The sequence below is a fragment of the Myotis lucifugus genome, unplaced genomic scaffold (genome assembly GCF_000147115.1).
Source record: "Myotis lucifugus unplaced genomic scaffold, Myoluc2.0 scaffold_41, whole genome shotgun sequence".
Taxonomy (NCBI): Eukaryota; Metazoa; Chordata; class Mammalia; order Chiroptera; family Vespertilionidae; genus Myotis; species Myotis lucifugus.
This window is the reverse complement of record NW_005871089.1, coordinates 1,193,672-1,210,621: the sequence shown is the minus strand read 5'-3', so window position 1 is coordinate 1,210,621 and position 16,950 is coordinate 1,193,672.

The window sequence follows — 16,950 nt, the reverse complement described above, 5'->3', positions numbered from 1 at the left end:
TGCTCATTTGTTATGCAACAACAGAAAACCGGTACAAGTGTTAAGCCTTGCACCCAGCCTATGAGAAAAGTTGCAAAATGAGACTGCCATTTCTTTTACAATCTAGGCACATGGGGACTGGGACCCTTGTCCAGGTTTTGTCACTGGTTTGCTCAGTGATCTTAGGCAAGTCATATCCCCTCTCTGAGCCTCAATATCCTCTTCTGTAAAAGTAGGAATGGTTCCTTAAGGTCCCTTATAACGTGTTCATTCCAACTGTGGCTGTAGACACTGACATTAAAAAAATGCATGGGCGGCCACCTGGAAGCCATAGCTCTTTTGCATAAGATCTCTGGTTTCAAGTTCAGAGCAACCCCCTCAGGAGACTGTTTCTGTATTGCCATATTCTGCTCAAACACCTTTCGTGGATCTCCATTGACCATAGGAAAAAGGAGGACGCTCCTCTCTTTGCTATTCAGGGTCCACATAATTTGAGCCCAGCCTAACTTCTGACCCTAGATCCCACTGCTTCCCTCTGCACTCCTGTTTCACCCACATACCACAAACCAGTAACTGCGTTCACTCTCTCTCCTCCATTTTCTAGGTGCTCTGTCTCTGTTAACCACAAAATTAAGCAAATAAACTTCCCATTTTCTAATATTTAGCTCTACACTTACCTGCTTCAGGCAGCCTTCCTGGCTTTTCTATATAAGTAAGGCACTCTTTTGGTGGTAATAATAAGAAACTCAACTCAAATTAGCTTGAGAAGAAAAAATGGAAACTAGTCATTTATATCACTACGGAGCCTAAGGTTAACTTTAGGCACAGATGGATGCAGGGGAACACATTTTGTATTTGAAACTTTGCCTCTCCCTATCCATACTTTTCATTGTTTCCCTCTGTGAATCAGGGCCCTTCCTCATATGGGGTAAAAATGTATCACCCCTGTAGCCCAAGCCTGATTCCTTAAGCTTGTAATTTAAAAGCAAGATATATCCTTTGCCTCCCAGTATCTCTGTGTGAAAGATGAGAAAAGACTGATTAGTCCTGTGTGAGTCCGTATCCATCCTGCATTCGAAGATAGATACCACTCTGATTATTCAGAAGGGTATCTGTACTGAACCAATCACTGCATTCCAGTGATAGATACTTCTCTCAGTGGTCAGAAGGTGCCCATCCTGAATCAATCGCTGTTCAAATAGATACACTTCTCTGATTGGTCAGAAGAGTATCTGCCTAAGCCTTGTTGAGGGGAGGGGGGTTTTGACTGATAACCTCACCCTGATCACTGGAGTGAGGGAGGCATAGTCCTCCAAGGAAAAGCAGAATGAGTGGAAGAAGTTAATAAAGGGGGCTGGTCAGACAGAAACAAGAAATGCCCAGCCTATCCTCACCTTGTCCTGCTCTGGACTTCCATTAGCTTTCTTTCTTTCTTTCTTTCTTTCTTTCTTTCTTTCTTTCTTTCTTTCTTTCTTTCTTTCTTTCTTTCTTTCTTTCTCTCTCTCTCTCTCTCTCTCTCTCTCTCTCTCTCTCTCTCTCTTTCTTTATTTCTTTTTTGTCCATAATCACACACCTCCCAGCATGGGAGAAGTATGTGTAGCTGATTCAATACATTACAGAACAATTTATATATGCAGGGAAAATATAACATTGTTTTTTCATACTTAACCAGGTTTTGAGCAGGTGGAAAAACATGAACTAATCGTCTAATATGATTGAATACAGTTGGCTCTGATCATCTTAAACAGTTCCATTAGGGACATTTTACTCATTTGAGTAACAATACTCATCTGCTGCACTTGCTAAGAAGGGGGTCCAGGTGTATATATAGAAAGGAGCTTATAAAATCTTTATAAACCCATGTGGTGGGGGGATGAGTCCCAGGAGTCCCTGAACTGAATTCCCCCACCCAAACCCCTGTCTATTTGAGTTGTATGTTCTGAGAGGACCTTGGCATGGCCGAGGCCCACCAGCACCCTGGAGTACTCGGCCTCTCCTCAGTTCCCACGGGACACATCCCTGCAGGGGGTTCAGCCAGTTCTGTGTCCAGCCCACTGGCCCTCAGTCTTCCCCTTGCGTCACTGAGGGGCTCACCTCTCCCTGCTGCAGGAGGCCATGTAGTAGGGAGGAGAGTAGGGGTTTGCACTCAACATGTCTCCCCTTTCTATCTCCAGGTCTTCACTGGGCCTTAATGGCAAACAAGACACATAATTTGTCCACTCATTAGAGGACTCTGGATTGAGGCAGTTGGGATGCTAGTGGAGAAGATAAAGGAATTTAGAAATCCTTCCTGAGACAGTAGCTTGGCTTACAAAACTATTGCCTTGATGCATAACCCTATTTTGTGTGTCAATAACTGAACATTGCCTCACTCTTTCTTTCTGCATCCCTTTTGCAACAAAGTCTAATCTCCTTCCAGGCAGATAGCTCCCTGGGATGGACCAAGAAGGTCACCTCCACGAAGGCAAAAGAGAAAGCACATTAAAAACGAAAAACATCAGCCACACCACATGTGTGCCACTTGTTTCCTCTGCCAAACAGCCTACTCCCCAAGGCAGGAGCCACAAGGCATCCCACAGTACCCAGTGCAGTGCCCCTTGACGAGCTGTCACTCAGTGGCTGCTCACTGTCTGAGTAGAGCTTCGTTTTGTGAGCAAAACTTGGATCACTTTATTTTGTAAAGTGCCTTGTGCCATTAACCCCATTAATCAATTTCTTCAGCACGTAGTTACTGGGTACCTGCTGAGTGCTGGGTACTATGCTAGGCACTGTAGGACTACAAAGATGGATTAAAGCTGGAAGGCATGCTGTTTGCTAAAACATCCACAATTCAAACAACTGCCTCAAATTGGAGGGACTACTAGGTAACAAAGTGGATGTGAACAACCCCCCGGGAGTTCCTACCTACCTCCCACGCTGCCTTCCGGATCCTCAAAGACTGCTGGGAACGTTCTGCAGATTTCCAATGCTCCATTTCCTTCGTGCTCCCTGTTGCTGTGGGGCATGCAAGGACCTCTGTTTCTTAGAAATGTTTAATGTATCATTGCCTGACCTGATCTATAAATATTGGTGCCCGCAGTGCCAACTCCCTGATGCTTGATGGGGAGGCCACCCTGGAAGTGTGGTTCAGTTGAGCACCTGATTTATTTCTTGAGTTACAGACGAGTGAGAATTCTTAATGGGAGTAGCTTCTTTAGTGACCCAGGAAATGTGGAGAAGGCCGAAGCTCTCTAAATCCTTTCCTCTTTGATTTGTTTGGCCATAACTGGTCTGCACTTCATGGTCTCCATTCAAAGACAGCATGTCTGAGGGTTGATTCTGACTTTAAGAAGCACACACAAGCTGAGTGTAAATTTCAGACCCATTGTAGTTAAAATAAGCAAATGAGGCTGCTGTAATTTTAGGACAGCAAATGAATGATTACAAAGTAGAGTAAAAGAATACTGACAAAGGAAAGGTGAAAGTTTGCCAAAGGGATTTGCCACGGATGACTCAGCTGCTGAGCAATTTGGGACAGAAATGCTGTCCAGCACAGTGGGATGGAAGGAACACCAAACTTGGAGAATCAGATTAGATTCTAGGCTTTGATCTGCCACTGACGAGCTGTGTGACAGTGGGAAAGTCACTGTCCTTCCCTGTCCCCCCCCACCCCCCCGCAATTGGCAAAACGAGGCAATTGGATTTAACAATTTTCAAAATTCTTTCCAATTTCAGGAGCATGTGGTTTTATGGTCCAGCTGAGATTTCCTTGTTTCGGCACATTTGCAGAGCTTCATGGTCTTCAAATGCGTGACCTCATTGCAATGGTCACTTGAAGTACAGTTATTGCCAACTTATGCCTACACAGAGGAAGTGGCTGCCACTCAGGAGGGGCGAGGTAGGGTGCTACCTCGTCCTGTGGCCCTTGAACCTCTTTTCAAATCAAGTTCTTGAGATGTAATTGGGTTGAGGCATTATGTGTGTGTGTGGGGGTTGTTCGTACCCAGTTGTTCACTAGTTGTGCAACTGTGGATCACTTTCTCTGTACCGGGTGTCCTCTTCCAATGAGAAGATTCTCTCTGGAAGCCCTTCTAGTTCTCACATGCTACCATGCCACACCATGATGGTGTGAGGCAGCCTCCCTCAGTAGATTCTCTCTGGAAGCCCTTCTAGTTCTCACATGCTACCATGCCACACCATGATGGTGTGAGGCAGCCTCCCTCAGTAAAACAAAACACAAAACCTTGAACTCTCCAGGGCTTGAGAGGAGCAAAATTTCTGCAGGAAATGCAAACATCTCCCTGGGCAGCAGGAATCAAAGTGCGTCCCGCAGGGAGACAAACTAAGCAGGAACAGCCGAGAAATCATTAGCACAGCGCTCTTCCCTGGGGGCTTTTGGTTGAGCTTTAATGAGGGCTGCTGCCCCTGTGGAACCTACTGGTCAGTCACAGTGTGTGGCACAAGACCGGGATGGTCTAAAGTCAGAATGACGACTTCATCTGAGCTGCTATTTACGGAGCACCTACCAAGTCTCAGCCCTTGGTTTCCATCCTCTGGGCAGCAAAACCCAAATCTACTTTCTTGGTGGGTCTTGGTGGGAGTCAAAGCCCTGCCTTGCCCCTGGGAAAGCAAATAGGGCAAATTGCTTCCTCCCTAGTCCTTCTGGTGTGTTTAAGGTGTGGACACAGAGCCCAGGCCTGTCAGTTGCTTCTGTCTAGACTCTGAATCATAAGCAAATAATCAAAGACAAGGGCCATTTGAATGGACTCATGACAATTCAGCTGCGGTGGACATGGGGCAAGTCCTCTAGCCAGTCTGTTCTTACTAAAACCTGGTTGTGCTGTCTGCTGCTTGGCTGTCTGCAGCTCTGTCAGTTTTTGCACTTTCCAAGCGTTATTGTTTAGATTCCTGCTAATTCCGAGTCCTTTCTGTTTGTGGTAACCAGAGCTGGTTTCTCTGCTTTTATTCTCTGGGGACTCTATCAATGCCTTTTGGTGTCATTGGTCCCTGTCTTGCTCCAGTCTCTGTGATGACTGGTTCTGAACGGGCTTCACCAACTTAGCCCGTAGCTCTCTCTTCCTACCCTGGGGCTTCTGTGAGTCCAAGCAGGAGGCGCTGGGGAAGCCAGTGAACCCGGAGGCAGCTGGGGAGCCACCTGCGAGGGGAAGGGAAGCCAGTGAAGAGTGTTCTCTCTGCTCCTCTCCTGGGTGAGCAGTTCTGTGATGTTCAGAAGGCCGCTCAGAAGGCCACCCCAGCAGCGGCCTACTCAATCATATGGAATTATACAGGTTTCCCATCATGCATATTCCACAGGCTGGTCCTTCACTGCTGTTCTCTGGATCCCTTCCAAAATAAATGACCTGGGCTCTGCTCTGCTTTGGGGAGGACTGAGGCTCAGATAGGAACTGAGACATGGAGATATTAAGAAGCTTGTTCTCAGATCACACAAAGCACAGAACTGAGGCTTCAACCTCAAGGACTTTAGCTCCAAAGTGTTTTATCTTTTCCTTTCCACGGTGCCTAATATTCATAACGAGTGGGGAGTGTGTAGGGTTGATCCCTGTGAGTCAGTGCAGTGGGGCTCTCCTGTGCTAGCAGATTGATTGCTTCACTGGCTCAGGCAGCAAGTCGCCTGCAGGATGAGGATGGCAGCACTAAGGAGCCCGGTAGGTAGGGTGTTTACTGAGCAGCGAGGGGCAGCTGGTGGGCACTGAAGACCACAGTCTGGGTGCTGAACGGGAGATGCCAGAATGTAGGGGGAGGTGGGGGTGATGACAAGGTTTGCTTACCTTACACAGTCTGAAAATGGGCATGGGTTCAAGAAGGTAACAGTGAAGAGGCAGAGGAGGCAGAGGCCACAGCGGGCATCTCTGGGCTCAAATCCTGCTGTCCGCACTTTGTGACCCTGCGCAAATCACCACGCTTGCCTTTCTTCGAGGACATCTCTCACTTTCTGTGTCTGTCTCTGTTTCTCTCACCCTGCCATTCACTGAAATGGTTGCCCCGTAGGTGTGACTGTTCCACATGGGCTCACTCCCATAGCTGATTGGACCAGTGGTCACTATCCTAACAGAGCCACCCAGGGTCTCTCACCTTGCATTTGGAATTTGGCCTAAGAGACAAAGTCGGTGGCTGAAAGTAATGTGTCCGCGGATATGGTTGGGCAGGCAGCTATGATTTGTGCAGCAACTAGAAGTAGAGAGAGAGGTGGTCAGCAGAGAGCATGAAGTAGAGACTCAGAAGCTGGAGAAAGGGGTTGGGGTGGACCCTGAGGGCTGGCAGACCAGCTCCAGTGCTTTCCTGCAGCAGCATCCTGTCTGTGGGCTCTGGGAGGCACTCTATCTTTACAAAAGACAAACAAGCCAACAACTCACCTTTTTTTGCTTAGACTAGTGTGACTTCTGCTGCTTGCAGTCCAACAGTCCCACTAAGCCCTCCAGAGCCGGGGGCAGCAGCAGGCAGGCCACAGTGAGTGGGACAGACACTGCCAAGATGCTCCAATTATCAGGGAAACGCCCTACGGTCCCCACTGTAGCTGACTCTCAGGCAGCCACTCATCCCAAAACAATTATTTCAAAGCATTTCTTACAGAGCCTTGCCTTGGCAAAGGATCATGGCCCTTCTCTCTTCACCCATTGCCAACACACCTAGGGATTTCTGCAGGCCCCAGATGTGCAGATCAGTGTTTCTCAAGCTCTACCTGAGATCAGTGTTTAAAATGGAGACCCTGTTGCAGCAGATTGGGGCTCTCACCTGCCGAGGATGCTGTTGATCCAAGAGCCGCACTTGGACTAGCAAGGACTGAGATTCCCTGTGTTAGGAATTACAAGTGAGCGGCCTGTTAGAACCCCAAATCAGCCAGCAGGGTTGAAACTAAGCAGGGGCAAAATAATTCGCTAGTTTTAATTAATGGAAAACATTATCTGAATACTGCATCCTTGCTAAAAATACCATTTTATTTCTTGCAATAGTACACAGGGAATAGTTGGCCTCTCAAGGAAAGAAGAATAGATAAGCATGCATTGTAATTAGCATATCAATGACCAATAATTAAAAAGGGGTTTCTAAGTAACTGGAGGATATTTGAACAGTTTTTCTCTCCCTAGTAAATTCTCAAGTAGTTTAGATATCTCCATCTTCTTTTGGCTTACTTATATTTATTATTTACAAATGTACATTTGTAATTTTTGTATTACTTACAGATGTACATTTGTATTATTTATTATTACATTTATTATTTTACAAAGCAGCCAGGACGACATTAAACTCCGTGTGTCGCTATGGCAGTGCTCACAGATTCCTCAGAAATGCAATCCCATTGGCGGTGCCAATCTTCTTGCGGAAGACATTGCTTTTGTTTTATTTTTCTCTTTCAAGAAACTGACATCTTAGCGCCTCATATCCATCTTAGTTTAAACAAATGTTTTGATTACATCCAAGTGAGAGTCCAACAAAAGCTGTTGGGACTGCACTGATGCATTTGCTATTAGTTTTAGACAATTTGTTCTAATATTGTCTGGAATCATTCGTTTATACACCCTTACAGATTTGATTACTTTGCTTGTTTCATTAATCTTTATTTGTTTAATCATCTGTTTAATCTGTTTAATCATTGGTTTAAGTGGAAAGATTACATGAAGATGTTTAGCGTTGACTCACAGGCATTCTGACATGGAGCCTGGCGTTCCTCCTCCACTATTTATGACATGCGTTTATGGGGCTTCATGAGCCACTTTATAGCCTATAGGATGCTTCAGGGATTTCAATAATTTAGTAGTTCTTTACCACTGAACATGATATATTTTTTAAACGTTATTTAAATAAAGAGCATTTGTGGAATATTTTGACTCCAAATCTGGACTCAAGGTTCTTCCTCGCCCAAACAATTGCAGTATGCAAATTGGCACCCAGAGCATTCCTGAAGAAATTGGGAAGGTCTGGGAGACTGGGATGTTCTCACGGCAGAGAGAGGGGCTTCTCTCTTTAGGCTTGTTTGCTCTGAGAGTCCAAGTGGTTCTTGTTTGAAAGTGTGAGGCAGGACCAAGAGCTGACATGGCACTGTATCTGTCAGAAATGTTGTCCCCCCACCTCCCTCCATACTGGAGGTGTCTTATATCCCAGCTGCTAATCAGATATGGGGGTGCTAACTCCAATTGAGAGACCCCATTGAGAGCCACCATGCACAAGAATAGTTTCTTCTCTATCCAATCAATTTAATAAAATGGTCACTGCTCTTTATGGTGAGATGTTTTTATATTATTTTCCAATTTGGCTGGAAGATGAGACGTGAGGGTGATGGATAAACCTTGTGCATCTTGGTTGGTACAATAAGTGTTACTTCAACAAGAGACAGTGCGCGTTTAAGTGAGGGGGTAAACTCTTGGGGGAGTTGATAGCTCTGCAGACAGTGTTGTGGGCATGGCCTCTCTACCTCTGGGAAAGCACACCCTTGCTCTCATGGGGAGACTGTCTGCCTCTAGACCTTGCCCTTAGCAGTCCTTCACCCCATCCTCCCCAAATCCTGTCTATATCCAAGACCCACATTAAGTTTCACCCCCTCTTTCTTACCCCAAGGTCACACATAGAGCAGGTGGGAGCAGAATCTGGTTTGGAACTCTCTGTTCTGAAATTCTGTTGGAAAAGAACCCCCTACCCCAACCCATAATGTTCCAAACGTTTGGTCCCTGATAATAAGAAGCTGATAGGAGAATAAAAAATGATACTGCTCACCTGGCCAATGTGGCTCAGAGGTTGCGCATTGACCTATGAACCAGGAGATCACAGTTCAATTCCAGGTCAGGGCACATGCCCAGGTTGCAGGCTTGATCCCCAGTGAGAGGCAGCCAATCAATGGTTCTCTTTCATCATTGATGTTTATATATCTCTCTCCCACTTCCTTACTCTTTGAAATCAATAAAAATATATTTTAAAAAATGATACTGTTCTGTGCTGCTGTTACCATCCTAGTTAAGTACCATCATTTCACTCTCTCAAAGTACATTCATTTTATACCCCTCAGACCTTGCTGGAGTGCAGCTGGGTGGTTAGCTTGCCCATTTGTACCCTTGGAAGAAATGAACCTCATGGGATCCCCAGTTCCTTAGCTGGGGCCCTCTCAGGCCCGATTCTGTGGAGAGCATGCACTGGACATTACTGAATGCGTCTGGGCTCAGGCCTTGGGCACATTTTGAGCCCTGATTCTGATCACACCAATGGGGAAGAGAATGCTCCTAACCCCACAGGTTGTTGTACAAAATGACAAAACAAGAGTCAGTGTCTGCCCAGCCTGGTGAGAACCTGGAGACAGTGGGCACCAGGGTCTGCTATGCTAGGACTGATGGCTCATGCTCAGAGCTCTTCTGTGGGCACGTGGTCTTTTGCACTCTCAACGTCATCTGGAGGGTTTGAGCGGTGCTGTTTGTTTCCTGCGGCTGAGTCAGTGCCAACTCTGATGCAAGTGCCTCTTACTCCTTCTCTGTGGATGCTCCCCCACCGACCCCCCAGCTGGAAGTTCTTCTTCAATTGGCCCTCAGCACTCTAGACCCTGGGAGGCCCCGCTCCATATATCTGAGGAAATCACTTCTTTACATAATATCCAGGATGGTATTTAAAAGAAATGGTTTCATGAAAAGGCTCCTCCTGGACTCCCAGGTGCCAGTGTCCACACACTACCATTCCCTGACACGACTTACTCACTCCTGCCGCGGCCTGGGAACTTCCTTGTGCTCCCTTTAGTCCTCTTTTTTTGCTCTCCCAGAAGAGCAGCCCAAGCAGGTTTGGAAGAATTTGGGTGGGGGAAGCTGGCCGCCAACCTCCCTCAGGACACCATTTCCAGCTGCATTGTTGGGCTCTGGGCATCACGGCAGTGCCAAGCTTAGCAGAGCTGCCTGGGTAACTCACAGTCTTTTGACTGAAAGTGAGGCCTCCACCCTCTGAAGTTTTCCCTCCGCCCTCAGGCTTTGAGCTCAACGCTCAGGGAGGTGAAACAGCTAGCTGTCCAGCTAGCCAGTCAGCTGATTAAATCCTGCTGCTCAGTAGGGTGAGCTGCTGTGGTTCATGAAAATACAGAAGAAAGAGGGTTCTCTTACACAAAGGTCCCACCTCCCACTGCTGCCACCAGTGGAGACTCATTCCCCTGGTAAAGATGTGTCTAGGTCAGTGATGGCGAACCTATGACACGTGTGTCAGAGGTGACACGAGAACTCATTTTTTTGGTTGATTTTTCTTTGTTAAATGGCATTTAAATATATAAAATAAATATCAAAAATATAAGTCTTTGTTTTACTATGGTTGCAAAGATCAAAAAATTTCTATATGTGACACAGCACCAGAGTTAAGTTAGGGTTTTTCAAAATGCTGACACGCCAAGCTCAAAAGGTTCGCCATCACTGGTCTAGATTAACAACCTCACTCCTAGACCCCGGATTAGTACCAGGCTTTGGATTAGAGAAAAATAAAGTTCTGGCAGTTCCTTGTATTTAAGGTGGACAGGGTGATGCCCAGGTTCACATCCAGAGGTCCTGATGACTACGGGAGCAGGGAGAGGGTCTCCAGCAATGAGAGGAGCTCAAAGAAGAGGGGAGAAACGAGATAAACTGAACAAAGAAGTTATATACAAAAGCATAGTCTTTATTTGTTTTTCCATATGAAGTTTGAGAACAGACTAAACTAATTACTGTGATGGAAACCACAGCAGGGGTGAGGATTGAGGGGACATTGACAATAAAGGGGCACAAGGAAACTTTGAGGGTGAAGGAAATGTTTTATATGCTGCTAGTGGGCAGCTGGATTGTTTCCAGTTTGGGACTATTACAAATAAAACAGCCATGGACATGCTTGTACAAAGTCTTCATGTGGACATATGTTTTCGGTTCCCTCGTGGCATAATGGCTGGATCATATGATAAATGTATGTTTAGCTTTATAAGAAACTGCCAAAGTGTTTTCCAAAGTGCTTGTGCCATGTAACACTCCCATCAATGGTATATGAGACTTCTATTTGGTCCCCATTCTTGTCAACACTTGGTATTGTCAGTCTTTTAATTTTAGACATTCTAGAGACAGAGTGCTATCTCATTGTGGTTTTAATTTGCATTTACCTACAATTAATGAAGATGAATATTTTTGTGTGCTTATTGATCTTTTATATATCTTCTTTGGTAAAGGATCTCTTCAAATATTTTGCTCATTTGAAATTTGCTTGCCTCTTATTATTGTCATAGTGTGCTTTTTATATTCTAGATACAAATCTTTTGTAATATTGTCATATTGTGAATATTTTCTCCCACTCTGGTTGCTCCTTTTTATTTTTTATTGATTTCAGAGAGAAAAGGAGAGGGAGAGAGAGATGGAAACATCAATGATGATAGAGAATCATCCATCGACTGCCTCCTGCGTACCCCACACTGGGGATTGAGCCTGCAACCCGGGCATGTGCCCTGACTAGGACAAACAGTGACCTCCTGGTTCATAGGTTGATGCTCAACCACTGAGCCATGCTGGCTGGGCCGCTTTTTATTTTTTAATGATGACTTTTGAAGAACATAGGTTTTTATTTTGATAGAGTTCATTTAATTAATTTTTTCCTTTATGGTTTGTGTTTTTGTATCTTGTCTAATAAACCTTTGCTCACTTTTATCTAAGAAAACTTTGGAAGGTTGCAAAGATTTTCTCCTATATTTTCTTCAGGAATTTTGTAGTTTTTACTCTTATGTTTAGGTTCATGATTCACTGTGTGTTAAATTTTGGTTTTGGTCTTGTCAGTCTTTTAATTTTAGACATTCTAGAGACATAGAATTTGTCTTTATACAAAAATGAAAATTTTGCTGGTTATACAATTTGTAGAATACGCCCCCATTCCCAAACTCTGCAGATATTTTTACTCTTTTCTGGCATATAATATTTCTGTGAAGAATCTTGAAGTCATTCTGATTTTTCTCTTAAAGATGATTTGTATTTTTAGACAGAATAAACTTAAGATTTTTGTATTATTCTTAAAGGTTCAGTAACTTCATCAAGATGCTATGGTATTATTATTTTTGTCTGCATTTTTCCCCTTTAAAGTACAGAATTATAACTTTTCTTCTAATATTTTGTAAACTATCTTTCTGATTTTTATTTTTAAAAAATAAGTTGTTGTTTTTACTTAATAGTTTTGGAAGAGTTTTTGTGATTCTCTTATCTATTCTGCCATATCCTTTAGGAGGCTAAGAAAATAATTCAGGAAAAAAATAAATTCTTCCCAGGAAGGAATAAGCTCCCCAAAGAATGTAAGTTGAAAATAAAGGTAGATACGTGCACTACACTCACACTAGCTCACACACATGTTGAAACATATACATTGAGGTACTGTGTGTTATCTCACCTACATGTGTTTTCTTTTTGGTATGCTTCTGTATTTCTAGCTTGTCCACAATGCGCCTATTTTGCTTTTGTGATAACTCCCACACTCCAGATTCGAGTTCTGGGAGCAGAGTTCTGGGAGCAGAAAGGGTGAACCTCATTCAACAGCTCATTTACTAAGTATTTGCTGAGCACCAACTTTCCTTCAACCAGGAATTTAACACTTTTCCTTATTGAAGCCGGAAGAGTGATTCCAAAGTGAAAATTAAGGAGTGGAGATTTGGCTGCTGGTGTAAACAATCTCTGAAACAGGGCAGTGTCCCTTGTGTATCCGTCCTAGAGGCCTAGGTCCTGGGCTTCCCCCAGGGTTACTGGGCTGGCTGCCTGTGGGGCAGATTTAGCCTACAGATGTGTTTGGACTGACCAACCCAGTGGCTACTTTTTATTTATTTATTTATTTATTTATTTATTTATTTATTTTGAGACTTTAATTGAGACATGTGTTTGCAGTTTTCCACAGTTTTCTCAGCCTCTTTCTGGGGTACCCAGGCCTGCTTCACTCATTTATGTTGCCTGATTGTTCCCTGCAAGCATTTGAGTTCATAACCTTCTGGTCCAGGAGATGGGTGGTGGGTGTCCAACAGGTACCAAAACAAGCTCCTTCTTGCTTTGTTTATGTACGTATACTGTAAGGCAAAAAGGGACATGAGGGTAAGTATACATGTTGTATGTCATCTATTCTGGTTCAGGGGAAGTGGCAACTTCAGCCCTGACCTTCCTAGTGGCTAAACCAAAGGAGACAACCCAATCAGTTTTACAATTTGTCAGTAAGTTTAACATTACTATTTGCTCAAGAGAAACAAGGCTTTACTTCAAAATCAAGCTTGTGAGATGAAAACTGCCTTTATGCTTCCCGTAGTTATGGGAGCTCAGAATCTTAAATGATCTCAGAAGAAGCTTTACAAATACATCCAATGAAAATGTGTACACAGCAAGCTTGATGTCTACAAGAGCTGAGAGGAGAAAGGATTCTGAGTGTAGCACACAGGAACTCAGCATATCTTCCTTCCCACATTATAGAGAGCATTGCTATTTTCTAAGTAAAAACGGAAACATTTCACCTGTGTATGCAGATTAGCCTGGACTCTATGTCCAAGGTCTAAAATAAATGGCATCATGAATATATTTTTTAAGTAATGCATTCTCTTTTATTTTTGTCCTGCCTAGTTTAGTGGCATTGTATAAATGGGGTGGCAGTATCACATTTAGTACCGGGAACTGAGGATAGAATTAGGGAGGCTATTCTAGTGTTGTCATTCTGAGTGTTTCTTAATCCAGGCTGCTCAATGGAAATACCTGGAGGTCTCTTAACAAATACCAATGCTGAGTCTCACCCAAGACCAGCTGAATTTGAACCTTCAGGGTGTGGTCGTGGGAATTATTTTTGTTCAGAAGTTCTGGTGATTCTCAAGTGCAGCCAGGGCCCAGCCTGCATGGCTCAGTGGTTGAGCATCGACCTATGAGCCAGGAGGTCGAGATCGATTCCCTATCAGGGCATATGCCCAGGTTGCAGGCTTGATCCCCAGAGTGGGGGGTTTGCAGAGGCAGCTGATCCATGATTCTCTCTCTTCATTAATGTTTCTATCTCTCTCTCCCTCTCCCTTCCTATCTGAAATCAATCCTATCTAATAAGGAAGGAATATGCTAATTGACCACCCCACCCTCAAAGATGGTGGCACCCACAGCCAATAAGGAGGGAATATGCTAATTGACTGCCCTGCCCTCAAAGATGGTGGCACCCACAGCCAATAAGAAGGGAATATGCTAATTGACTGCCACACCCTCAAAGATGGCGGTGCCCACAGCCACAAGATGGCGGCGCCCAGTCTCCTCAGCCCAGCCACCAGGCGGGCCCGGCCGCTCCGCACACCTGCCTCCTGAGTCCTCCAGTCCCCTCAGCCCCCCAGCCACCCAGGGCTGGCCCAAGGCACAGGCAAGCCTCGGATGGCAGCTGCCCAGCCTCCCAGGGCTGCCCGAGGCACAGGTAATCAGGGCCAGCCAAGGCTTGCACTGCCGGCAGTGGCAGCAGCAGAGGTGTGATGGGGCATCGCCTTCCCCTGATCGCTGGGTCACCTCCCGCCCCTGAGGGCTCTCAGACTGTGAGAGGGGGCAGGCTGGGCTGAGGGACCCCCCCTTGAGTGCATGAATTTTCATGCACCAGGCCTCTAGTAAAAATATAAAAAAGAAAAAATAATTTAAAAATAAAAATAAAGTGCAGCCAGGGTGGTGAGCTCTGATCCTTCCAGGCTAGTGGTTCTCACACTTGAGTGCATGAGACTCACTGAGCAAGCTGGTTTAAATGCAGGTTCCTGGGCCTCACCCCCTCCCTGCTATTCTAATTTAGTAAGCTTCTAGTCTGAGGCCATGTTAACAAAAATTAAGCTAGTCATTCTTCCCACCTAATATTACAAAGTATATGATATGTCTTAACATGTGGAAATAAATGAAGACTCAAGCAATTGGTAAAAATAGCATCAGAAACTAGAAGAAAAATAAATTATAGTAGAAACCTGAGAGGACGATCATAACCAAACACAAAATTTGACTTTGGTTCTCCTGCAACCAGGTCCTCTGTCCCTGCTAGCCTAAGACATCATCTTACTGTAAAACTTCGCCAGCCACGACTTTCCTCACCTGTAAAATGGGATGGCAATACTTAGCATCCAGGATGGCGTTCCTCCATAGCCACTGAGTGGGCTTTCTGGGAAGGCGGTTGGTGTGGGAGCCCCTGGCTCTTGTGTGCCGTCATCACACGGGTCATCACACCTGCCGAGCCGGGGGCTGAACTTCCGATGGAAACCTCCCAGCTGCTTCTTGTCAACACCTGACAGTTCATTTCACACGGAGGTTAAAGGACACTTCTGTCTCATGCAGGCATTTCCCATAAACCAAGAGGTGGGCTGGGAACTGTCTAAAGAAGGGAGACAGTGGGGTGGCAGGAGCAGCGGCAGACATGCGGGGCCCTCCACCTGCTCACCCAGCCAGCCGAGCTGCCCAAGGCCCAAATGAAGGATGAATTTTCATGTGACGTCTGTGTTTTTACTCTGAGGGACTGATAAGAGCTGCTGCAATATTTCACCAGCTCTTGTGTTTGTCGGCTCCACTAATCATCAGCCTCAATCACTGGTGCGGTATTTTATGAATTAATAAAAATGATCACGGGCAGTCCAGGGGGACCCCGGGAAGAAATGTGTGCAGCAGAATTTTAATGAGCACCATGGGGAATTTCAACTTTTTCTCAATTTTTAAAAAGTCTTCCCTTCTCTCTTCTGCACTCCTCCCTGAAATTTTTCCTTGCTCCCTGCCCCTTTAGCAAAATCATACCTGGAGTTGCTCTAAATCTCTGTCACACAAATTAGGTGTTTTTCCTCAGTCTGTTGTTTGGCCCATAACAATGCCATCCAGGGCCCCAAACAGGCCCTGTGCACCTGCTCTCTGTCCTAATTGAGCAGATGATCTGCCGATTTGTCATGCTTAGCTTAGACCCCCTCCCTGGCACCCCTCCCCCAGACTGCCAGCCTGGCTGCCTGGAACAACGGGCAGATGTCAAGCAGTGTGTGTGTGTGTGTGTGTGTGTGTGTGTGTGTGTGTGTGTGTTATGACAGATCTTGTTCTCATTATTGAATAATTCATTGTTGCGTTAATGTCTTCAGATACCATCTCTCACTTCCTCACTCTTCCTCTCATCTGGCTCGCTTGGGAAAGCTTGATTATGCCTGCCGCTCTGACGACAGAGTATACAGATAAAAGATAATTGCTTGGCTTGACTCCTCTATTGATATGAAAATAAGATTTAAATTATTCACTCTGGTTTAAAGGTTAGTTGAAGGTTATTACAGGGGATGAAGGGAAAAAAATCACTCTTCATAACGTTCGGGGTTGAGATAAGACAGGTTTGAAAGGGCCTAATTTGCACTGTAGGCAGAAGCGCCTTGTTGTGAATAAACTGAGAGTCCCTCCAGAGATTTTAATCTAGTAGAAGTCAATTATTTATAAGCAAATTATAGCCAGCATTTCATACATGTAAGACACTCTGTGTCATAAATCAGGACGAGGTGGTGTCTGTTTCCTTCTCAGCACCCAGTGTTTCTTGCTCTAAAAGTCCTGGCCTTGTTGGCAATGGGCAGTTAATGAGGCTCCCTGATTAGGAAGGCGAGCGCCTTGGTGGGAGATATATATATATATATTTGGAGGGGCTCTTTTTAAAAGATGCTAATGGTACCACTATAATAATAATTTGGCTTTGGTGGTCTGTGCCTCTGCCCTTCTGCCCTGTCAGGAAGGCAGTGAAGGCAGGAGGGCTGCTCACAGCACGCCAGCCAGGATGCAACCCCTTGTCAGCCACAGCACAGGCCTTCCCAGCACTTATCTATCTCAGCTTCACACAGGAAAGCAGCTCAGAGCCGCTCCTCCCAGGGATCAATAATGAATGGCCTTCTGAGTTTCTGGAAGTTGGGTGCTGTTTAAGAGGAAGAAGAGAGAGAGAGAGCGAGAGAGAGAGAGAGAGAGAGAGAGAGAGAGAGAAAGAAAGAAAGAAAGAAAGAAAGAAAGAAAGAAAGAAAGAAAGAAAGAAAGAAAGAAAGAAAGAAAC